The sequence below is a fragment of the Galleria mellonella genome, unplaced genomic scaffold (genome assembly GCF_026898425.1).
Source record: "Galleria mellonella isolate WM207_F2 unplaced genomic scaffold, CSIRO_AGI_GalMel_v1 utg5382, whole genome shotgun sequence".
In the NCBI taxonomy this organism is placed as follows: Eukaryota; Metazoa; Arthropoda; class Insecta; order Lepidoptera; family Pyralidae; genus Galleria; species Galleria mellonella.
The window spans coordinates 70599-98437 of NW_026442113.1; the positions used below are offsets into that span (position 1 = coordinate 70599).

Genomic DNA, 27839 nt, shown 5'->3' on the forward strand with positions numbered 1-27839 from the left:
AGGACACTGTTTGAGCTAACACGTACCCTACCCAACAGCGAAACAATTCGTTTGCGTCGTATTGCGTAAAAATCATCTGTACGCTCCCGTGCAAACATGTGTGACGCACTACAATGACTAGGTAGCCCCAACAGTGCCCTGAAGGCATTATTGTATTGGACTCGAAGAGCATTGTAAGTTTTTTGACTATAGTTGACCCACAAGCTACTTGTGTAGAACACCTGACAAAAATCTTTAAACAGGGTTATTTTTACTTGTATAAAACTTGTGTTGTGTTGTTTTATAAGAATTACCAGTTTAACTTACGTGTAATTAGATTTGTTAGATTAGTCTCGTGCTCGCGTTAAAATCACTCATGACTAAGGATTAGGAATTGATTCCGAGACTAGTCCAGATTTTCGATCTTATTACACGTAAATTAAACCAGTAGATTAGATTAGATTAAAATATAACGTGTGCTTACGAAACTTTGTATATTAAAATAAAATAATTAGTTTCGATTACCACCAATATCAATACCGATATACCCACGATTTCGTATTGTATATAACGGCTAATAATTTCGCAAATTGGAATTGTGTTATTAAATGAGACTATTTTAGAAATAATTCCTTTTTAATTACATTAGAAATAATTACAATCGGTTTAGAGTTGGTAAACATTCCTTATAATACTGGTATATTATAATACAATGGAATTATTTCTCATTATTTAAAGTTATTTAGGTTAAATAGAATTAACGAAATTGCCTATTTTTTTTTTTTGACGATAATAGAATGGTAACCCCGCCTGCACTATGGGTATACGCTGGCGGGGGAGAATGAAAAAGTAGGTCAATTAGCCTATCGTGATGAATACACCTGGAATTCAGTCCCATTGGTAGTAATATAGGTCGACCTATATTGTTAGCAATGGAACTGGTAGTCCGCACCATCAACAATTTCCTTCCTCTATATGTACTTTTAGATAAAGGTAAATGAAGCATATTTGATGAACTCCTCATTTCTAAGTAAGTATATGTAACTTCTATTCTCCGAATTGAGGGAATGAGTTCGTACAATACTGATAAAGTAAATATCCAACTGCCGTATCATATTGGGGTATTTATTCGAGTTGGAAATAACTCAATTAGCGAGGAGGACTTATTTCTGTACTGTTTCCATTTCAAATAAACAAGTTCCGGTGACACCTGTCAAGAAGGGACAAAGGGATACACTTCCGGTGCTAAGTGAACATTTGAATAGGTTCCCAAAGATTAATAGTTGATTTTGATATTTGCATTATAAAGGAATTGAATTAATAATTTTTAGGGATGCTAGTGAGTTTAAAAGGAATGTGAGGCTTTCTGGGTTCATGTATGTACATAAGTTTTTATTACTATAGCTTCTAAATGCCTTAACAGATTTAGATATATGAGGTATCACTAGAATCCTTACATTATACTGAGTGAAGTTTGAGGTATATATTTTTTAATTTGTGGACAAAAAAAGCGAAAATATTACTTATGTGTATAACAACAAAAAATTGATTTAATATAATTGTTAAATTTTCCAAGTTTTTGACTTTTTATCAAGCGACTTCTAAAAGTCTGTATTTTTTTTATACCAAGTTATGTCAACAACAAGTCAAGTTAACCATTTGAAAATACAGATTTATAGAACCCAGCACCTAAAAACATTACCCCTTTATCTTCGATAGTCGGTAAAGTAATTCGAGATTAAGTTGTCATCAGATATCTTCAAAGGAAATTAATCCACTTGAAGCAAATTCAATTAATCAAGTCACTCTGTATTGTACGTTTGGTATTGCATTCTAGTCTATATGAGAAGTTAATCAGTACTCAATATGTCATTGACAAAGCATTGTTATTCAAGTATGAATCCCCTGTCATAGTACCTTGTAAGCCTATATTATATTGCAATTAATCTTAATTTTTTATTCAACTTAGAATGGAAAACAAGCTGAAGGTATACCTGATGGAAAATGGTAACCATCGCATATGTATAATAGAGTATACAGTATTGTCCCCGAGGACTAAGGTTTACCGTTTGTGTACCCTGTAATTTCAATGCAATATCCTACCCTCCAAATCGAAACACAGCCATGCAAACACAACCTATCACGGTAGAAATACGAATGGGACAGGGGTAAGCAGACGACTTTTATACAAAGTCTCGCTGTGGTAATTTGTACAAATAAATAAAACTAAATTAAATACCAGTAAATAATTAAATTATGTCTATTTTTTGGTACAAATGACGATTTTGATGGTCTAATGGCTCAACTCACCCATTTATCTTCTAATGGTTGCCAGTTCAAACTCATACAAACATTTGAATTCATGTGTATCTATATCTGTTTTTATTAGTCTAAATAATTTCTATGTATATGTATGTATGGATTTATAAAGAACCTATGAGATTAGATAGCGTTGTGTTGTGTTCAAGGATATAATTTATTTATTTTTGTGTTCAAGTACTTATAAATCAGAGAAGTCCATATGTGGTCTGTACCATAATTTATTTTTGCAAGAAAGAAAATAGGCTGTTTTTAGTGAAATATTTTAAGAGATGCTCTGCAATATAAAAGGTATAAAAGTATGCTTGATAATATGGAGAAACGATTTATAGTTCGCATTTCTTTGATATCCTCTAAGGTAAATAAAAGAAAATTGGTAGAGATATAGATGTTATAAGGAGTATATAGTACAGGTGAATTTAAATACATAGAACTTTTCCAGTAATTTACGTTCGACAGTTAATGCGACGTGAAAAGTAGGCAATAAAAATCAGGCACGTTATTACTTTATTTACCTGTAATCACGTTGTGTTAAGCCCTGATCTTGAATTTAAAATATGTGTAAACAACGCGAAAGTTTATAATTAACTATTGAAACTAATATTCCATTATAAATTTGAACACTAATATTAACTTACGTAAACGTAAGATATGTTCTAACAAGGTAGAATCTCGTTAAATTCAATTTACTCTAATTCAAGCTACGCCGCGCCGTGGAGATGTCGAATTAAGGAGATGAGATGCGATGTGATTATTTTTTATTGGTAGCAGATTAAAAGCGTCGACTGTACTTTGGATTGGGACATTTATATCAATGTCACTGTAGTATCACCTAATATACATAATAATATGTAGTTTTGATATTATATAAAATAATACATATTGTGTATAGACATTTACATGAATGAATAAAAACTTTTTATTGGTTCATTTAATGAATGATATTGATTATAAAGGTTATAAATGTACGCAAAAAAAAATACAAAAAGCAAGAAATAGAGGCAACAACGAGCAACCTTATCGCTAAATAGTGATACATGCTACGTTCCGTGTAGCAAAAGAGTTAAAGTGTCACTGTTTTTATTTCCTGTAAGTAGAAAGAGAGTTTGGAACAAAGCATTAGGTACATAGTACATATATACTTGTATATGCACGAAGACGGAATCTTACTAATATAATAAAATTGTATTTAGAAAATTTTTGTACACGATATTTTAGAAAAAATAAAATATATAATATAAGGGATCTTCATAAGAGCAATAGAAACCGAAACATTCTTTTTTAATTTTTTTGTGTCCGTATGTTCGGCAAAACTTAGTGTATGAAATTTATTTATTTTATTTATTTTCCTTTTATTGCACCACTTAAAAAATAATACAAAGATAAATATATTAAAATATATATAATTATATTTATGAAGTACAAAAGGTGGTCTTATCGCTAAAGCAATTTCTTCCAGACAACCTTTGGGTACAGGAGAAAGAAAAAAGAACGTAGCTGTATAATTTAATGCAGTTTCACAGTTGAAAGATCTAATAAAAGATCTCACTTAAAAACTACTGTATGCTCTATCTTGATACGTGATCTAGAAATGGTTAATTTAATTGTTTTTTCAATTTTTAAAATCCATACGTACAAAGTAGTGGGCAAAATGCTAGTTGGAATATAATTTTTAAAATTGATTACAATTTTCATAACAATTTTAATTAATACATTTTTAAGTATCTAATTATAAAAATGTGTTAAAAAAAAGGAATTAAATTTTAAATTATTTGAAATGCTTAAGCTGTGATTGCTTTTTGCCCAGTAGTCAGCGTAACAAAAAGTTTAATCATATTTCAAAGTGAAGGAAGCTGCTCCAAAGTTGGTTAATTACAGGACAGAAGGTGAGTGCTTTAGCTATGTGTATCCGTAAAAAAAATGGTAATACCTCTAAAAATATGCCTAACAAGGGAAATGTTATTAGATTAAAATGCAAATAAAAAGGAAACCGCATTCTCAGTATCCGTTTACTTTTTAATTAACTACGTTTCAGCTCATATTTTATAACGAAGATTATATTTTTATGAGTTTTGTCATAAAGGCATGCTCGTTTGCCCCCTGTGTTGTAAAAAAAAAAAAAAAAATATTTTATAACAAAGATTATATTTTTATGAGTTTTGTCATAAAGGCATATTAAATAAGAAGTCTTATATAAAATGTGTATATTTTATATGATAAAGGTGGACAGAGGAGCTTTAAAGTAAGTTCATCGGAAGCGATGGCCATCAACCCATGTAATAGCACAATAGTCGAGGCATTGTTGTAAAATATTTTAGTTCGCAGCACTTGGGTTAATTAATTGCTGTTAAATTACATTAATATTATTTAAATTAAAATATAATAATAGGTATAATAATTAAGTTACTGAATGAATGAATTATAATTATTCTGTGTTTATATATATAATTATTTTTAATTATATTTGCGTTTTGTATATACAAAATATAAATATACTTATAAAATTTAGATGTATTTAGTTACTTATTTATCAGTTAATTAATTATTATTATGTGGCTATTAATGATATAGTTTATTACTTAACATATTACTTCTGCACCATATATATTATGTTTTATATACGAATTTTATAGATATTTTTTGCTTTCGGATTTTGAGAATTCGGTTGACTGGGGGAAAACCCTTAAGGGATAAGTCTGCCTATGAACTTTGTAATTTTATAGCCTGATATTTATATTTGTTTTTAGAAGACCAACAGCTTTTCCAACGATAACAGTAAATATAAATTATAATAAAAAAAACAGCTAATAATAGGTTTCCATGCATAGTTACGGAAAATAAAACAAAAGCATTGAATGGCAATGTGCAATAAATTTTATAATAATAATTAAAAATATAATAAACAATAACAAAAATAATAATAAACAAAAACTATTTAGATACAAAAGAAATACTAGCATCGGACAAAGCACTGTTAACTATTAAATATCACCATCACAAAACCTGCCATAAACAAAGATTCCATCTTGCTAATCTGGATGAGTGCTAGTTTTTCGCCGTGCGTTTTTCCAAGCACTTTCTTCTACATAGGACTACACCAGTCATGTCAAAGATACGGCCCGCCAGCCGCTTCCGGCCCTCGAGCTCAACATAATTACCTACCATCTTTTATAACTTTGATATGATTTTGAACAACCGTATATTATATACTTATATAGTTTAATAAATAAAATGTTATAATAATTCAGTTAATTTTTTTTTTATTTTCAATCTGGCCCATCTACGAATTCAAAATTTAACATATGGCCCTCTGCAAAATTGAGTTTAACACCTCTGGACTACACTATGAAACCAACTCTGAATAGCAGTATGTCAGATACGAAAGGAAACCTTTAAGAAAAGAGTATATTTTGAAAAGCTGTAGTTAATGTTGATGATGTTTACCGGCGGTGGTAGTTGCTGAGGGGTGGAAATGAAATCTTTTATATATATCAGTTGTTTTATTACTATTACCATTTATAATTTAACAATTTTAAACTGAGGAAATGTAGTAGAATATATTTTTATTCCATCTGCCAAGCGTGGTAACTACTGACAAAACCCCTCCAAGGGGGCGGCTTATGTTCAGCAGTGGATATTTAAAGGCTGATATGACAATAATTATAATGATGATATTTTTATTATTGTTGTTTTTATTTAATCACAAAGTAGTAATATAAAAAAAAGCTATCAGCACAGAGTATATATGTTTTTTTTTAAATGCTAGTTTATTTGAAACAGTAGTTATATCTGGTAACCCATATATTTTGTCTACTATATTACATGAAAATAGTTAATAATAAACTTATTATTGTTAGATATCAAATAAAGCAAAAATCATTATTATGCATAGAATGAGAAATAGAGAAATTACAATATTTATTTATATGATATGATAGATAGTATTCCGTTTGATCTAGTCATTAAGCCTCATAAATTTTGATACGTTAAAGATATTATGGTAGATAGAGATTTTCGTATATGAATACGACTATAATTATAATATAGTTTGTGGTAAGATTAAACTGTGTTCTGTAAATTACTAGACGTGTTTCCCGGTTCCTCTCACGAGGAAATTTGATTTCCTATCCGTGAAGATGCGATATTACATGTTTGTAGCACACAGTTTTCTGAGATATTGCTTTCTATGCCTGAATCGCAAAGATATGTAAGAAAAATACTGTAACTTTTAAGACCATTATTAACCTATTTTTTATTATTTTTATAGATATATAACTTAACTAGCTGTTTCTAGCGGTTTTGCCCGCGTGAATCAGTATATAAGGTAACCTCTCTATTAAGTTTGGATACAATCTACCCATGTAAGGAGTTCTATTTAAATCTGTTTAGCTATTTAAGCGTAATTGAGTAATAAATATACAAATTTACAAAAATCTTTGCAATCTTTCATATTTATAATATTATAGAATGCGGTACTACAAATTATTGATATATATACATATTAAATTACATATCTAAAAGAATAAATATATATGAATAACAAATATACTTACACATATATGACATATACTATATTATACACGAAATTGAGAATAATATAAAGCAGTTAAAGCTCGGATAAAGTAAAAAAAGTAAAATGGGCTAACTGATCTGCCTTTTCATTCTCACCTATCATCCCTCACTGGTGTCCCGTCAGCGTATATCGTTAGCGCAGGTGGGATTACCATTCCATTATAATCAATTAAAAATAATCAACATTAAACATGATTCCATATGTCTATATTTCTGTATTAAATAAATAATGACATATCCTTTTTTTGTTTGGTACCCTTATCATGAAATTTGAAAAATACGCGACATTAATTTTCAACGTCGCGGCGCATTGTCCCAGTATTGGCACCCATTCCAGACATTTCCTTCATTCACACTTCAATAAATCGGCATCAAAGCCCTTAAATGCCCCTCCAGACCCTTTCTCGGAAGCTCAACCTTTTATAATCTTAATGGGCGAAATAAAATTCCATAGTCCGATTATAATTTTTTCGAATTCGATATTAATTTTTTCAAATAGGTCGAATAATTTTAACGGAATTCATATTTTCGTCGATTAATTTTGTTGATTGACGCCGTGAATTCATTAAGATTCTTAAACCAGGTAGTTTTTAACGGTTTACTTATTTTCTTATTTATATTTTTATTTTATTTACCTAAAAAAAGAGAAATAGAATAAGAGAATATAGAACTTTGCTCTACAAATAACACAACGCTATTTATATCATCATCATGATCTCAACTATTATTCGTCTACTGCATAACGTAGGTATCCCCATAGACTGCTAGCTGTATAATGATTCCCTGCACTGACTTGAAGTCATCACTCCAACTAGTGGGGGACTGTTCTACACTACATATTCCTTTTTAAAAGGCCGGCAGCACACCTGCAATGCCGTAGGTGTTGTGGGTGACCTAGGCGGCGGTAGTCACTTACCGTCAGGTGAGCCGCATGCTCGTTTGCCCCTGTGTTGTAAAAAAAAACTACATTTGCCCGTACGGGGTTCGCCACTCAAGAACTTTTCTTCTATATGTATGTATTTGATCTAAGAACATTATTTTTAATTTTTTTGGTTTATTGCCAATGGCGTTAACTATACTTTGGTCAAGGAGGTTAAAAAAACACGTTATTTATTTAATTAAATTTACTAATCAAGTAACATTATACATATATACATACATAATTTTAATTGATATATATTAATTATAGAGATAAGTAATAAATTAAAGGTTTGCAAATGTCTGCTCTGACCTTCATAATTCATCTTTTAGAATGACTTGCCCAAAAGCACTGCACCCTAATAAATATCAAGTGAAAACAGCAATTGTGAGGAACATTCAGGAACAACCATTTTGCAAATACTAAACTTAATATAATAGAACAAGAAATTATGATACCGGCAAAAAAAAAATGAGAAAAAACGTTAGTACGACGAGTTAGAATATATTCTCGAAAAACTTTGAATAGAAGAGGAAAATCCTTTGTTAACAATGGGATTTTTATGGTACCTACTAAAGAATAGTTAAGATTTATTGAAATGAAAGATTAAATATATATTTAGGCTATAAATTAAAATTTTATTGTGGACTGAAATATACGTATTTACAAATATTGTTCTATCATTACTAATTTAAAATTAAAATATTAGATATTAATATATAATAATTATTTTGCATTAATACGAGTATTTACAGGAACATATGTGTTATGTTTGAAATTATATTATATTCTAGAGATTTAATTATTATAATTCTAAAAGGCTGATTCATCATCGTATCAGCCTTTAACTGTCTACTGCCTACTGTATAAACTTAACTGTCTACTGTATAAACCTCCCTCTTAGGTTTTGCCAATAGTTGCCATGCTTGGCAGGCAGATTGGCAACCGCAGTCAGGCTTTAGAGATGTTTTAAGAGGGACGCTGCTGTCCATTTCTGGCCTCCCTTAGTCGGTTCTATTCGGTTATACTGAGATCACATGCCCAGGGGTTGATTATTAAGTAGCAATTTTGAAATTATAATAATTATGTACTAAACTGTAATATTTTGATTCAACAATATCAATCATGAAAAAACTATATGAAACACACAAAAGTACAGAAGTAGATATATTACCAGCTCCAAAAGGGATGATTATGAGAATTTTGTCGGGAGATCTCGGCATAGCATGGGCAATCCTTTCTTTTCCTGTGGGTGTCATAAGACACTGGAAAGGAAGGAATGTGCAGGAGGAATAGACAGCAGCGTCCCTCTTAAAACATCACCAAAGCCTAAATGCAGTTGCCAAACTGTCTGCCAAGTAGTACCACTATTAAACTATTAGCAAAACCGCCCTTTGTGGGTTGGTCTATGTTCAGCATTGGACAGTTAATGGCTTATATAATGATGATGGTGATGTTGAGAATTGTTGATGATTTTATATTGAATTTCTCGTTCCATGCGCAATGTAATGGCTAAAGGAACGAGCACAATATATCAAATATTTGTACGATATGTTGGGAATGAAAGGAACAGCGATATATTATATTTAAACTCTATCATTACATTCAGGTGGTATGACGTTATCTATAAAAACACCTCTCCGTAATATATTCCAAATTGTCGTCTTTAGTATTTTTACTAATCCTACTTACTATTATAAATATGAAAGTTTGTGTGGGTGATGTGAATGTTTGTTACGCTTCCAGACAAAAGATATTGAACGGATTTGAATGAAATTTAGTACGCAAATAGGTTATGTCATAACTCAAAAAATAGGATATCTTATATAATAATTTATTCTGGCAAAGTCATGTGATTCATGCGAGTCATGCGAAAGACACCAAGTATTATAAATATGGAAGAAAGTTTCTTTGTTATTTCTTAGTGCTTTAACGGCTAAATCATCATCAAATTTCGTATACATGTATATTGGGGTGGTGAAGGATATACAATAGAATGTATATATTGTTCCCATCAATTAATATACGAGTATCTCGTATTAACATTTAGACTTTGACGTTGCATGGTTTATGTTTTATAGGAGGTGGTATCACTTACTTAAACCTTAATAATTTACCTGGAGTATGTGGACGTTAGCTTTGTACAGATTAGGCCATCTCATCCTTTTCCGTGGGTCTCGTAAGAGGCGACTAAGGGAGGGCGAAGGATGGGCAGCAGCGTCTTTCTTAAGAGACCCTCATAGCCTAGCATGGTAACCACTGGTAAAACCCCCAAGGGGTAGGCTTGTGTTCAGCAGTGGATAGTTAAAGGCTGATATGAGGATGATGTGAACATTTCGACAAGGTTATACCGGCCGTAGTTACGAGTAGATAACGCATCTTGATTAAGCGGATGAAATGGCAGTGAAAAGTGGTTTATATAAATTTAATTATAATATAATTATGACTCCTATTTGCAGATTAGTCACAAAATATTATGAGATAATATTTTATGAGTTTGTAGTTAATTTTGAATTAAGAATTTTGACCTGTGTATATAAAAGTTAATATACCTACGCATTGTTGAATAATTCACAATGTGTTTTGATAACATCACAACTTTCCACTTACATTGGCTTTATTATACTGCTGTCACGCGATTAGTTATGATTAATGACACAACAGGCAATATCGAAATGGATTTCGAATAGTTTAACTTTAGGTAATTATTATATATTTTATTCTGGGTGTAAAGGAATGCGTGAGTACAAGGCCTCAAAATACAGAGACACGTGTACACTATGGTATAATTTTATTAATGGTATGCAATATTAGTTACATCATCATCATTATGTAGACCAGAGGGAGACTGTACAAAAGTCGATTGCTGGGGTACCTCTATCCCATTCGTGTTTCAACCGTGAAGCAGTTGTGTTTGCATGGCTGTGTTTCGGTTTGAAGTGTGGGATATGGCTTGAATTTACAGGGCACAGAGGAATAACATCTGAGTCCTCAGGAATGGCAACGCATGGGGGGTATTATGGGCGAAACAGTATACTCTGTTATGTCCATGGTACTGCTCATGTCTATAGTCGACGGTTACCACTTTCCATCAGGTGGGCCGTCAGCTTGTTTGCCATTTTAAGTCGTATAAAAAAAAATCAGCCTTTAACTGTCCACTGCCGAACACGAGCCTCTCCCTTGGCGAATTTTCTAGTAATTGCCATGCTTGGCAGGCAGATTGGCAACCGCAATTAGGGTTTGGGGGTGTTTTAAGAGATACGCTGCTGTTCATCCCTTGCCCTCCCTTAGTTGCTTCTTACGAAACCCACGGAAAAGGAAGGGGTGGCCTATTCTATGCCAGGACCCACACGACAAACCAAACGTCCTAATAATTTACCTGAGGTAAATTATTACGGTTTACTTAAGTGATATAGTGTCCTAAGCTTCCTAGTTTGTTACCAGTAGTTGCCACGTTTGGTAGGCGGATTGGCAGTTAGGCTTTAGAGATGTTTTAGGAGGGACACTGCTGCTCGTTACTCGCTCTCCCTTAGTCGCCTCCAACGACACCCACGGGAAAGGAAAGGGTGGCCTATTCTATGCCGGGACCACCGCACATGAGATATTAGTTATTTAAATTTAGTTATAATAATTATATACTCACAATAATGACATTTTTTATTACAAATAACAAGGATCCATTTCTGTTAGTAACAATAAATATATATTTGTTCTACTATAATTCACTAGACTTGTACATTGTACTACCTTGTATTAAGACATTGCATATAATCACCTGATATACATTGACAGTATACATGAAAATAAGTAACATATTTGGAATATATTATTTTTTAAATACCGCGCAGTCATAAAATAGATTTGGTATGAAATATTAGGAAAAATGTAGTGTAGAACGACGACCTACTAGGTAGAGTGATGACTTCAAATGCATTGCAGGGAGTCACTGGATACATGTGACTGAGTATCGTTCCTTGTGACAGTCTATAAAGGAAGCCTATGTTCAGCAGTGGACAGATAATCGCTGATATGACGATGATGATTAGAAAAGTGTTTCATATTTTAATGATAATTTTTGGGGATAAATGTTGGTGAATGAATACGCGAAATGAATATTCCATACAAAATAAGCGGCCAATGTTTGGAAAAAGCCTATATCATCATAATTTATCCATTATCCGATCGACCGCATTGAGAGATTAAATTTGAATAAATATACGGACTTATTTATATATTTGTTAATAGGCAATTGGGCGATCCAATTTCCATCCAATGCATTTCGTTTATAACGATCCTCTAAGGTACCGTCGATTGAGAGCGAATCGAGATGCGTGTCAGATTAAATTTCCACCCCTTCCACAAGCAGAATGAAATGACCGTTCTCAGCTTGATGAAATCGAGAATTGTTTATAAATTTGGTAATCAAAAAGACTTTTATCTGTATTAAAAATATCGAAAATGCCGCTACAATTTCATAAAGGGAACCAAATTACAGTATATTTGTAGGGCTTGATTGGTTGTAAAGGGAATAAAGTAGTCACAAATGGTATATTGAACACTAACTTTTGCCGTAAAAGGAACAAGTATCAAGCTGGACTTAATCTAGTCAGGTTTATTGGCAAGCTTCACGTGTTCTAAGAAGGTGTTACGCGAGGAAATCGTCATTTTATCGCGGCAGTTTATACTACAGAAGCTTTGTTCATGAATCACTCAAACAGGTTTATTGTTTTAATTTTTCTTTAACATTTTTTAAATTGACACATATATATATAAGAATATATATATATTATTCAGATATATTATAGGTTAAAAATACCACAGCTACCACATATTTCCATAATTATATATAAACATGCCTTTATTTGTTCCTTTTTACTATTTTAGGAAGTAATTTTAACTAAAAACGACTAACAAGAAGTTATTTTTCCTAATATTTTAAGACAAGTGCACAAAAATATTCCATAATAAATACAATACTATAAAACAACAATACAAAAAAAAAAAAAAAAAATAGACACATCCTCACTACGTGATAATCCCAGTACTCGCATATTTCAATATCATACTGCTAAAGGATTTGGCATGATTTTACGGTCGGCTGCCTGTCTGACACCAACCCTCTTTGAGAATGCTGTTGTTGTTGACTTAATCCTCACTATAGGGGTGTCCAAAATTACAAGTTGGTGTACCGGGGCCCATGAGTACTCTTAGTCGCCTGTTATGACACCCACAAGTATATAATATCCTTTGCCGTCACCGCACATACTGATCACATATTTTAATATAAATAGTAAAAGAATTATTAAATGATAGTTTATTTTACCTACAACTTAAACAAGGAATTGGTTTTCATAAATTAGAAGTGGAAATATATGTAAATAGATATTGTGAAACTTTCAACCATGTTTTATATTTACCACGGTCAGGTAAAATATAATATTTTGTACAAAGTAGACTGGTTATAACGTACGTCTAGCGAACTGTCAGACGCTACTTTCTAAGACCTAGTGAATTTAGTTATAACGAATACGTTGAAAAATATAAAATTCAACATTTTTATTTTGTTGAAATGTTGGCAACATTGGATCTTAATTTTATTATAACAATTTTGGTATGGTGTAAACAGGATTAAACATTCCTTTATTAACATTTAGTCCTATTGACACTTTTGTTTTTTACCTTTTTTAGCTTTGTTATGTAAAAAATCGTATGGAGTTATTGCCGCAGAAATCTTGTTTTAAAAATGATTTCTAATTCGCATTTAGTAGGTAAAAAAGAAAAATTAAATAAAACATTAAATTTATAATTTAAACTTTAAAATATTTAACCAGTATTTTTCTGGCTGGTTTAAGTTCAGTACGTACTCGTATATTTTTATAGCAAGTTTTATATTTAAAATGGATATTACGTATTATTATAATAGGTTTAGTATAGAAGATTTACATTGATTTATTTAAAAGATAAACTAGGTTAACAGTTACGCACTGGAAGTAGGATAGGTAAACATTCTGCTTAAACGTGAGTTTGCGAAATGTGATTGTTGAAGTGTGTTGCCTATATTAACTACGAGTATAGATGTTATTTACTGCTTATCCAAATTTAATGTATAAATTAAAGGTTTAGGTACTTCGAGGAAGTCAAACTAGTAACATACTACTACTATTTTACATGTTGTGTAACGTACTATATAGGTCACGTAACCGTAACGTATTATAGACTAGATTGTAGACACGGTTTTAACCGGTTAAAAAAATATGTTTTTAATTACAATTTGTAATGGAGTAGTAATGTAATGTCACTAAATTAATCTTACAAATATATATATCAGCTCTTAACTACCACTGCTGAATATAAACCTTCCCCGTAAAAAGAGTTTTACCAGTAGTTGCCACGCTTGGCAGCGGATTGGCAACCACAGTTAGGCTTTTAGAGATGTTTTGAGAGAGACACTGTTACTCACCCCTTGACCACTAAGTTCTCTTACGTAGCATTTTCCTTCTTACGATACCCACGGGAAAGAAAGGAGTTTTATGCCAGGATCACATAGCGTGGACACACATTGCTATGTGCTGTAATTTTATTAATATGCCGCACAAACTTAGAATAAAAATTGGTTTTATACCATGTTAAACTTTTATCAATAAGTTCGAACTTCGAGACGACTTATACCATAATATATTCGGGAGTAAATGTCGATCATTGCGCTGAAGGAAAATGCAAAATACTTTGTAAGAAATACATTTACAATGTTGCCCGTATTCGAGACGAGACATAGTTGCTTTATTTGTCGTACTTCACTAAGTAACAACATTGAATTAAACTCAACTTATACGCTTTAGTGAATACCAAAAGCAACTCGTGTACCTATTACGATACAGTTCTTATTACAATATATTCTTTACTTGTACAATGTAATCTACTCAATATTATCAATTGTTTGCCATCAAACGGTCTGTATGCTTGTTTGCTACCTTCGTCATAAAAAAATTATAATCTAGATACTATATAGTGTATATATATATATATTTTTTTTTTGGTTTTCACCTTCTCGACTTATGTCGGCTTAAAAACATACCCCGTCCTGTAACCCACAGGAAAAAAAATGCCCCAGTTTTATTTTTTTATGTCCGTCTTCTACCTCGCCTTCTCTTTAGAGTGTATACTATATAGTGATTGTGTGTGTATATATATATATATATATATATATATATATATATGTGTGAATGGCTGCTTGTTTTTGCAAGATTGTGATGTCAATTTTGGCATATATATATATATATATATATATATATATATATATATATATATATATAATATATATAATTAATATAAATATATAATATATAATTAATATAAATATATAATATAATATAAATATATAATTATATATATATAATAATGAGTAGGTATAATTTTTATATTATTATATGTATTACATCTTCCATATCTAGAACTAACAAAATTTTTCATCGTGCCTCCTGCCAAATTGTTTATAATTTCTCCTCTCCATCCAAAGGTTGCCTGGAAGAGATCGCTCTTAGCGATAAGGTCGCCCATTGTTTTTCTCATTGTGATTATTTCTTGTAATTATTTATATTTATAATAAGTTTACTATTGTAATCTTTTGGAGGAAACAATAAAGAATATCTATCTATCTATCTATCTATATTTATTTACCAGAGGGAGTGCAAAAATTATCTGTATGGATACCTCTGTCCCACTCGTGTTTCTGGTATGAAACAGTTCTGCTTGTGTGTCTGGTCGTGTTTTGGACTTATCCCAGACCACTGACTTATACCATGTATGTAATGTGATTTCACTAAATTAGAGGGTACGGTGGCGCAACTATATAATCCTCAGAAATGGCAACATACCTTATACGTACATAGAATATACTGATATTAGATATCACCTCCTTGGTAGGGAAAGTATCACAGTATATTTTGGGATGCCCATGTTCATGTCTATGGACGATAGTAAGCGGTCTTCAGCCATCAGCTTGTTTGCTATTTTAAGTATTATAAAAATTATATTTGCAAACAGTGTATATAATTTAAAATTTTGTAGTGTTCACAGATAAAAATCCTATAGAGTGGAATAGATTTATTAATATCAGTTTAGAAACGGCGAAAATATTTTGTATCATATACATTTTATTAATGTAATAAATGCGAAAGTTTGTAACGATGGATGGATATTTGTTACTCTTTCATGTAAAAAGTATTGAACGGAATTGAATGAAATTTAATAGATAAATAGGGTTTTATATATTTTATATACTAATTCACACAGGTGAAGCCATGGGATACAAATAGTAAATATAAAAGTGAATTGAGAATTTTAAATTCTTTTTGAATTGTGAACTGAAACTTTTCTTTCTGAATTGTGAATTAAAAAAAGGTTTTTTTTAAAAAACGTGTGTTAAACGACTGATTACCGTCGCCCTTGAGCATCCACAACACCGAAGGAAATGCAGGTGTGTTGCCCGGCTTTTTAAAAAAATATTCTTTTCTTGAAAATTAATTTAGAAATGTACTTGTATAAAATGCCTTCTAAGGGCCTCCAGTTGAAGACGCCAATACATTTTTCTAGTTTTTACGACAAATAGTTCACTGTGCAAGCTGTACAGCTAGTTTACCAGTTCCTATACGAAACATACAATGTCTGCTTAGTTTTAAAACAAAAGTTAAAGACTTTTATCTGAGCAAGTTGTCATCTTCTTAATTTGCTTATTTGTTTAGTTAACATACTTATTTCTTAAGGTATCTAAAAGTTTTGTAACTTTGTGTTTTATATATATTTGTGTAAGTATGTATTTATTTATATACTTATGTGCCTGTGTTTATATACACATACATATATGTGTATATATCTAATATATATATATGTAAATTTAATAAGTAGGGATATATAATTTTATATTTACATGCTCATATGCATTTAAAAATGTCAGAAATTTCTATCGTGCCCTCGATCAAACTGTTTATAATTATTCCTCTCCATACAAAGGTTGCCTGGAAGAGATCGCTTTTAGCGATAAGGCCGCCCATTGTTTTCTCACTGTGATCATTTACAGTTTGTATTTATAATAAGTTTGATATTGTTATATTTTAGAGGAAACAGTAAAGATTATCTATCTATTCATCTATCCATTTACGTTGTAGTTCATGTTATAATATTTTATAGGTGTTATACATCTTTACTAACACTATAAATGTGAAAGTTAGTTCTATGTTAGTTAGTCTAGTTATCATGAATTTTAGTATACATGTATTATATGAGATGGAGAAGGATATTTATTATTTTATCCTTGTCAATCGATATGTCCCGGTCACCAGAATAAAATTTAGGTAAAAGTTAATATTCATATATTATATTAGACATATTACATTTCCTATAGGTTACAATACCTTTATGTTACAATAATATTATTGTATTGTAGATATAACAGTAATTTAAATAGTACATTTTGAATTTAAAACATTAAAAACATATATTTATAATGTTTACTTACATATATTTTAAAGAGTATATTAATCAAATCGCGATACATATTTAGGAATCATTTTTTTTAAATAACTTTCGTCCCTACTAATATTATAAACGTAAAAGTAAGTTTATTTGTTACCTTTCTGAATTATTAAATTACTAAGAAATTTATTATACACGAACTGTATGGGATAGAAAAGAACATAAACATTTTTAAGAAGAGCAACTTCTATCTTTATGAACATATATATATACACACATATATGTAAGTATGTGTTTATGTCTATGTATGTATGTGTATATATAAATGATTAAATATGATATATTAGCTACGTATAAACATAAGTTTTATCTAGTTCTATTGGTTTGAAAATTGTCACAATATTTTACACCGCTCTACCCGCTAATATTGATGCTCTTTTTTTCTTTGAGTTTACTGGAAGATAACTCTTTTAGAGTTAAGCTCGCCTTCGTACATTTGTATATATTATATTGTCATATTTGTATATATTATTAGTGTGTACAAATTATTGTATTTTTTTAAATTATACATTAGTATCAAATAAATAAATAAACATATCCCGGTCACGCGGACGAAGTCGCGGTTAAAAACTAAATCAATTTTTATAATAATGTACATAGTAATTAAAATGGGCTTCAGTTTCCTATAATGAAATTGAAATTCAGAAACGAGGATTATTTTCCAATGACATTTCCCGGAAATAAAATAATTCGGTTCCGCTGCTCAACTAAATTTTAACAATTAATTAATTAAGAGTTTATTATTTGTGTACTAGTTTGATATTCTATCTTGAACTTTAGAACCCTATGTTAGAGAGTATTTTCGAATTGAATTCAAAGTACTCAATTTTCCAATGCGGAGAACTTTTTTAATGGTATTTTTTTAGTTAGGTAAGGTATTCGTCGTCTGTAGACAGAGTACTCTCGTGCTACTTTTAAATGATGTTAATTACTCGTAATTACAGAAACTAGAGGACTTGCCATGCCTTTCTTTTACAGGTGAGAAAGTTTTAGTATTTAATAGTTTTAATACTACTGTATTTATAGTAAAAAAAAATATTGAAAAAAATATACTAGTATAACATCGCAACTGTATTTTTAATACGGTTTCTTATAAGTTTATAGCTATATAAAAAAGTGTCATCATCATCAAATCAGCCATAACTGTCCACTGCTAAACATAATTCTCCCCCAAAAGGGAAACCCTTTTTGGAATTTCTACTAAACATTAGTAGTCATGCTTTGCAGGTGGGTTGGCAACCGTTGTTAGGCTTTTGGAGGGACGCTGCTGTCCGTCCTTCGATCATTAAGTTCTCTTAGTTGCCTCTTACGATACTTACGGGAAAGGAAGGCGTGGCCCATTTTATGTCGGGACCACACAGTAAATTATGAAAGTATATAAATGTATAAAGACTCGGTACTTTGTTTATTTAATTATTAATAATTAATTTGTAGGTACTTTCACACGTGCGGTAGTGAAGTAATAATATGAAGTAACGTCCACGAATTTCCGCTGACAGAATATTGTAAGGTCGAAGTAGTGTAAAAAAACATAATACATTAGTGCAAGAAAAAGAAATCGAAATATAACCTTGTAACAATCTACCTAGATGTCGTGATAATAGTAGGTTATAGCCTCCTCTCTGGAGTAGACTCGTGTTTTCCGAGCTCGTCTTAAAGGGTTGTTAATGTAAGTTAATTTTATTTGTTCATTATATTGTGTCCATAGCAACAAAATGTGTAAAAATAAATAATTGAACAGCCAATCACCGCCGGCAAACCAGTCCTCCACGTCTCCGTGGTCCACAATAATTGGTTTATGATCCGCAAATATTGTGGTTACTGTAAAATGTTGCCTCTGTGTAGTGGACACGCTTTAGGCAGAATGCCTTTAAATACAAGCAGATATTAGATGAAAATATATAATTTCTTGCGTTATATAACTAATTATCTATAGGTTTTTTTTTCAAGGAAAATTAATTTCATGTTACATAACCTTTATTATACAGGATTTCTTTTTCTCTCAGAAAATTAAATGGAGAATACATTTTACCAATCCTTTTTTGTTGCAGCATGTTATAAGAAGCGAATAATGAGTTAAAGTAAATAACCAGTGCAAGATAAAAACAAATAATTATAAAATCTTTATAAATAACTGTGAAAGTAAGTTTGATTGTTTATTGCTTCTTAGCGCCTTAACAGTTTAGCCAATCACTATGAAATTTGGGAACATATCTAGGTATTCTGCTGCTGCTGACGAAGTCGTGGTTAAAAGCTCGTTTTATATAAGTCAACGCGGTAATAACTAGATATAATCTTTCTTTAAATAAATAGAGACCGATGCTCAGCAGTGGGCTATTGATTGGACGGTCAATCTTCAAATGTTGGTAGTTGCATGCATATTAATGTTAGCAGAATTGAACAAAATAATAAAAATATATAAAATGAAAATAGTTATTGTAAAGTAATATAATTGTAATTAACTAACCAGGATGTTATCGTATATAATTTTGTAAGTTCTCTGTCAAAATAATAAAATTATTTTTTGTTTCAAACTTTTCTCCACTCTTCTCTCTGCAAAGCAACGTAATAAAAAGTTTACAGTAAGTGCTTATGTGTATAGTTTTAGTTCCATAATATTCTGCAGTAGTAAAGTACACAGTTCATGGCTGTCGAATATCTCACAAAGTTTGATATATGTCGTATAAAATAAATTCAGTTATGTCATAATAATACACCAGTATGCTTTAGTCACTTAAATCAATCCTTATTAGGGATATATTTTAAGATATTTTTTTAGCGATGTACACTATCTAAATTATTAATAAATAAAGTTTTTTTTTTTTAAATAAAAAGGTCTTGTTTTTCAAAAAAGAAAGCAATTTTGACTAGATAAAGTTAACTAAAAAAACATTATTCAGAAATGGGAGAAAACAATTAAAACAAGCGAACTAAAATTATAGTAAATTGAGAACAGATGAAAATAATGATAAATGTTCTTCGTAAGACAAATGTGTACCATATATAGTGAAATCGAAAACGTTGGTGAAAGAAACGATTTGTATTGAAAATGTATGATTAAGGATATAGCAAACATAGAAAGATTCGTTTTATATCTCAGTCTAACTTCCTTACTCATTAAACGTCAAACGTCTGTCACTATTAGTCATTGAAGTACTTCGTCTTTATCTTTTATCGTGTATTCAGAGTTAAAAAGTAACAATACAATGTGTATGAGTGTTTAGTACACTTCAAGGAACATTAGTCAAACATTTCGTTCGCAGAAGGTTAATTGTTAACAAATTATTGAAAAATGTTAACTAATGTACTATTATTTTATAGAAAATTGTTCAACAAAATATAGTTTATACAACAGTTGAATTGTTTGCTAGTGACTTAAAATTTTAATTAATAATACAAGATAAAATTTAAATAATAACTAATTTGACTTGTCTAACTGCCAAAGTAATATTGCTTGCTCAAAGCAAGCAATAGTCAATTATCTTTTTCTAATTCGTGTTTCGTAAAGTAAAGTATTCAGTTTGCTGGTAGAATACTCCTTTCAAAGTATGCTAATGATATCGCTTTCACGTTGAATACTTAATAAAAAGGAACTGCAATAAATTTTGTGTGCACAATTTTCTAAACTATATATTATAATATTTAATTAATTCAACGTCTGTGTTTTATTTACTAATTATACACTCTTAATTTATGAGTATTGTAATTTAGAAACGTTGTAAATTTTATTTTAAACCGTAGAGCCATTGTTATTTCCATTATATAGGTATCCTTTAAGAGGTTAATGAAAGGCTCAAAGTATTGTAACTTATTTAGGTCTTAATTTGCAAACCGATTGCGCGATATAATATATTTTACCAAACAAAAGATATATGTGACAAGGGACAAAATTTAGGACTTAAAATACTTAATTAGATTCAACGGTACGAAAATTTTAATAATGTATAAAGTTTGCTGTAAATTTATATTATAGATCGAACGACTTCAAGAGCATGCTAAAAATTAGACTGTATTTTTGTTGCTATGTTACATAATGAAATTGATAATTTTGATAATGTTTATTAATGTAAATGTTTTAAATATAATATATTAAATATATTAGATTATTTTATTTGGAATAAAGAGTTGCATACTCGTATATGCCACTAAATTATACTCTGAAATTGTTTTCTTTCTCGTGACTACAGATTACGAATTGATCTCGTAAGTAATCGATCTTTCTCAATCTAATTACACGTAAGTTAAATTGGTAGTTATTACATTAAAATGTAATATATTTCATTATAAAGAAAAGCAGCTTTAATCGATACAAAATTAAAACGAGACCATTACGTATACACAAAATACAAATGGATTTAAAATCTCCTTCTAGATTGGAAAGACAAAACTGCTTGAGATTAAATTATTTTTTAATCCAAAAATCCAAGTCAATCAACCACAGACTGATAAGAAGTACCTTTTCTTATTTACTGCTCAATCTAAAGTCTAAATCTCGTAAATTGGACACTCTCGATGAAATTTGGCCAAACTACCTTCTTCGGTAAATTGGTTGGTGAAGAAGCTACGTTGCTATAGTAATTTCCTAAATCAAGATGACGGCCAATTTGAGGTGGGCTCGCTTTAAATATAAAGGCATCCAAATTGAGCAATTTTTTTGAAGATAATTTTTTTTTATACTACTTAGAATGGCAAACAAGCTGACAGCCCACCTGATGGAAAGTGGTAACCGTCCCCTATAGACATGAGCAGTACCATGGACATAACAGAGTATACTGTTTCGTCCATGATACCCCCCATGCGTTGCCATTCCTGAGGACTCAGGTGTTATTCATCTGTACCCACTAAATTCACGCCATATCCCACCCTTCAAACCGAAACACAGCCATGCAAACACAACTGCTTCACGGTTGAAACACGAATGGGACAGAGGTACCCAAGCAATCAAATTTTGTACAAAGTCTCCCTCTGGGATGAAATGAAAAATAATTTGCAATAATTAAAAAAAAGTTAATTCAATTGAAATATCGATTGTGACATTTATATATGAGAAAAATGGTTCTCACTTTTATCAAAATTTTCTTAGACATTACGACAAAAAAATATCCTTAATTTAAAAGAGGCAACGCTCTTAAAGTTTTCATTCTAAATGCAGTTACTAAGATTTTATTAAACGTTCAATATATATTTTATTAATTTTCAAAATAAAGGCACTTAATATGAAATACCATTATTTTTATTTTCCATGTAAAGTGTTTTAAAACGATACTGTCTAAGCTTTTAATAAAATGAATTAAAATAAAACTTATTGTAATTATCTATTAAAATCGTAGTTTGTCTCCAGTTAAACAATGTTTTATTTAACCAAAATAAAAGTTTACGATCATGCAAAGTTACTTACCAAAGTTTCTTAGTCAAGTAGTTTTGACCTGAAATAGAAAAAATAAAAATATATTAACAATAATAAATTTCAAATAGCTAAAAATTAATTATATAAGCTACACATAGAAGTACTGTAATTTTTTTATGCAAGTTAGAAAGGCATTCTAGACAACGGTCCATCTAATGGAACTTATAGAATCTAATGGAAAGTGATAACCGTCGCCAATAGATATGAACTGTACTATGGGCATAGTATATAATGTAATATACTGTGTCGCACCAAGTGTCAACCATATCAGGAATCAAAAGAATAAAATCGCATGAGGGGTATCATGGGTGAAACAGTATACTCTGTTATGTCTATGGTACTGCTCATGTCTATAGGCGACGGTTACCACTTTTCATCAGGTGGGCCGTCAGATTGTTTGCCATTCTAAGTTGTATAAAAAAAAAATAATAGCAACTATTAAAACTAAACGATGTAAAACTAAACGTAGTATTATTTATTTTTAGTAGCATGGATAAATATAAATATGATAACTATGTATTTATTATTTTAAATTTCGTAGGTAAAGTCGTGATTTATTATTTCGTATTTATAGACGGTTACCAGTTTCTATCAGGTGGGCCGTCAACGTTTTTCCTTCAAGTTCTATAAATAAAAACAAGTCCCTCAGCACAAGGAAAATGGTTTAAGAATACCCTTATTAACTTTATCAACATCGATTTTTCTTAACATTTCCGTGGGGACTTCGTAATGTCACAGTACGTGATTTTAATTTCAATACTGGTAATGTTGATACAATATTGCCAAATAGTTTTTGGCATTCTGCCATCATTTCTCATGGACAGACTTTATTGGTATTCAATAAAGTATCTATATTAGAGAGTATGGCGTAGTGATGTCGCCAGTTGTTGGTGGATTTCTCGATCCACGCTATATACAGGTCAAGTAACTGACTTGTGTACAGCTGATGTTACTATGTCATATATCTATACATATACTATACATGGTTGTTTATGATAGATTTTTTCTTTCTATGCTGTATGGTCTATTGATCATTTGGCGTAATTATATTATAACTTATTTACATACAGGTAACATATTTATTTCTGTTGCTTCTGTTGAGAAAATCCCTTTTTAAGTTTAAAAGTGTAATAAGAGAACAAACATAGAAAACGCAGGAAGCGAAGTTTTACTTTTTTATTATCTAACTTCGTGTTTCAAGTCCAACCAATTTAAAATGATGAATTAAAGTACTTTGTGGAGAAACAAGGGGTTTTAAACGCTAAGAAGGAAATGAGGTAAAAATTAATTATTGTGCGGTAACTTTGAGTATCTAAAAAAAGCTATTTTTAACTTATTTAATAGACGCTTCTATACTGGAATCCTTACTAATGTTATAAATATGAAAGGGAAATCCTTTTTTATTATCTCTTGATGGCCTAACGGCTTAAATAATTGTCACTTAATTTAAAATTAAAATTATTTTATTATTATTTTTTACCAACAAGAAATAATAGAGACGGAACAAAATATGACTTACATTGGTACTTATATTAAGTTATATTATGAAAAGTCTGCATTACAATCAGTCGCCAAATTAAATCAAATCTGTATCTTGGGGACAAAAATTAAATAATTAAATTAATTTGACATATCTTTTACACAATGCAATAAATTTACCATTGAATAACTCAAGATGTCACTAAAATATAATAAATAAATTAGACATTTATAGGTATTGCCTTTTTATTAATCATTTTTTATCAACAATCCCAAAATAATAAATATAATTGTATAATAGTATGTAATAAAAAGTACTATATATATCAAAAGGATTGGGGTCTCAGCTTCCTTTCCCCAATGGTTTTTGGGACGGGTTGTCTGAGAAAACCGGCAAATTTGCTGAGAATAAAGTAAAATAATAATGGAAATAAAATAAGTCTACTTCTTATAAACGACTTTCCGTAAGCATAGATACAAAATAAAAAGTATTTTGTGTAATCTTTTTCTACCTTTTCCGTGTTTGGCCCGCAATATTACGTTATTATGTGATTTTCAAGTCCTTATCGCATTTCGTTTAGAAGCTCGAGGGTCGTAACAAATAAACAGATGTCGTTAGCGCAACAGTAAGCTTGTAATGTAAAAGCTGCTGAAAGTAGAAATCTTTTTAATTAGTTAGTTGCAAAAGGGGTTAGCACATACTAAACAATTAGCATAATAATGTTTGTCAAAATACAATCCAAAATAATATATACATATTTATATTACAATCATAATTTCAGCCGTTAACTGTAAACTGCTTAACATAAGCCTTGCCTATAAGGGGAGTTTTTCCAGTATTTGCCACGCTTGGCAGTCGGGTTGGCAAATGCAGTTAGACTTTTAGAGGTGTTTTAGGAGGGCCGCTGCATTGAGTTTTTAGTCGTTTCTTATAACACCCACAGAAAAGAAAGGGATGGCTTATTCTATGCCGGGACCACAGCATCGATTTTATATTGCAATATATATGGAAATTAATTTAAAAAACAATTCTATTTCATACTAATCGGTAAATTCGAAGTGTATTTAAAAGCAGTTTTAATAATAGATTTGTAGAAGGTGTTAATTTTTATGAATTTTTTATGGTTTATAAATAATAACAATCAACTAAAACCAATAGACGCAAAAGTCGTCTATTTTCTTTTTTTTTTTAATCATTTGATTTAAAATAACCGACATCTTGCTCAAGAACAAAAGTACTAGTTCTTTAGTTCTAGAAGTATATGACTACCACACTTATTTATTATTTGTTATATACAAGATATTATATCTATCTTTATTGTTTACTGAATATGAAAAGATAGGACTCCATAAGCCGTTTACGTTCGTATATTTTTATGTCGAAAAGCTTTTCCAAGCTACTATAAATTCTAATCTTTATTAGGTTTTTAGAACATTTTAAACAATTTTTCTTCATTTCATAAAAATTATAGATAAAACATTTTAGTGTCCAGTGTACGGTCTGTCACATCTTTTCAAACTAAAAGCTTTTCTAGATTTCTCATAATATGTAGGTCTTATGTCAGCTACTAAAGAGTGCATTACGTAAAATGCAATATAGCTATCCCGTTCTATTTAAAGTCCTTGAAAGTGACGCAGATATGTTGCGGCCTTAATGTTTTTCTCATAAATTATGAAAAAGGGACTCTATTGGATAATGGAAACTGTTATTGGGATCGTTTTGGTATTACGTTAAATATTTATTTACTTCGTTATTTTTGTATATCATCTTATAAACACTTTACCTTTCTTACCAATTTTACTATGATATTTACTGAAATCGTGTATAATATATGGTAGCTTTGGTTTACATTATTTTCGACTCTTTATTTAATACTAGCTAGTTCTAAAAAACAGATATTATTAATAATGACTTTTATATATGGGTAAAGAAGTATTTTTAATACACCATTTGAAATTTTTAAGTACTGGATTGTAAACAAATTTTAAAATAATATTATTTGTAAGGTTTTGAGAGGTTTTTTTTGTCAGTTTACTATTTAGACTCAAACATCGACTACTAAGCTCATAAATTAATTAAATTGTTTATACCTGGCAGAGAGGAATGGTAATTTGTAGTTTTAGTTTAAATTTAAATTAAAATACTTTAATTCCTCAATGAAAGAACAGCTTAAATGTTATTACAAATATTAAACTATAGAATATATTATTGTTATACTATGATAAATGTTTTGTAAAGATGTTAATTTTAATATTTATGTTCGAACAATAGAACGGAATTAATTGAAATTTTCTGCACAGATTGACCATATCTTAAATATAGTCCTATGTTCTTAGATTATATAGATAGAGCCTCGAACCTCGAAAACGGGTCGACATTTTGTCAGTTAATTGTTAAATTAAATTAGCCGACTCATTTTTTATATTAATGTTCTATATAATTACGCACACAATGTATCTTAACGTATCAAACGTATTAAATATTTAATTATTTAATAAATAAAAATATTTTTTTCTGCATTAAATCTATCTATATTATCTAAGCTAAAACTCATGTTCACATTTATATATTATATAAATGTGAACATGAGTTTGTTTGAGTTTGTTTGTTACTTCTAAGCGCCTTAATGGCTTAACCAATCAATATGAAATTTGGAATAATTTGGTGGGAAGGACTTTTTGTCTCGACCCTATTATCCCCATGACCGAGATTATGTACGAAGTGTACATAATCTCGGTCATGGGAATGAAGTAGCATGTTAGTATAAGATAAAATTGTTAGCAATACAGCTAGTTTCAAATAGGCTCAGACTGGTTTGATCCCGCAAATTTAATATACGTTATTACTGTAATTATAAGATTAGAGTTATGTTAGGTAAATTAATATTACTATATCATAATCACGAGATACTAAATAACGTCAAAATAAATTTAAAATTCACTTGCTGAATTATCAGAAACAGTTTTTTTTTTTATAATGATGATAATGGAATGGAAAGGCTAACAGTATACGCTGCAGGAGCACCAGTAAGGAATGATAGGTCAGAATGAAAAAGCAGGTCAGTTAGCCCATTGTGATGAATACATCTGGAATTTAACTGGAATTCAGTACGATGGCTTCCAGGGTGAATCACGTGGAGGTCGACCTGACAGGGCATATTGCTAGCAATGCGACTGGTAAGCCGCATTACTGACAATTCCTTTCTTCCATCAGCAACAGTTTAGTATTTATTTTTGTACCTATACTATACTAACGTATATATCTACCAGATAATGTTAGTGCTACTTCTATGCTGTAGTAGGAAATCCTCCTGGAAATAGCTGAAGTGATAAAAACTATATTTTATTTTATAGAGACCATTTTAAACACATTCACCGCGGAAATACCTGTTTATTCCCTAGTCAACTGTAAAAGCGTAAAGTTTATAAATAAAATATAACTGACAATTTTACTAGCACGCGTTTCTCTACAAAGCAAAAAAAAAACGCAGAATATTTTCCCTGAGAGACACATTCTGCGGAGTTTAACATTTTAGAAAAACATTCTGGAAATCACAAGTACTTTTGTTGAACCGTATTTTTTGTTATTTTGTATGTGTGATGTGTGATGCTTTTCTAATCACTTAAATGTTA

At 30.3% G+C, this 27839-nt stretch overlaps 1 long non-coding RNA gene across 1 annotated transcript in view; it reads right to left on the bottom strand.

Moving 5' to 3' along the window:
* The window catches only part of LOC128201533 (uncharacterized), a 136219-nt gene that overhangs the window by 69552 nt on the left and 38828 nt on the right, over positions 1 to 27839 (bottom strand). The window contains exon 2 of the long non-coding RNA XR_008253274.1: positions 22719 to 22746. This is a non-coding gene — a long non-coding RNA (uncharacterized LOC128201533). The remainder of the gene's footprint in view (positions 1 to 22718; positions 22747 to 27839) is intronic.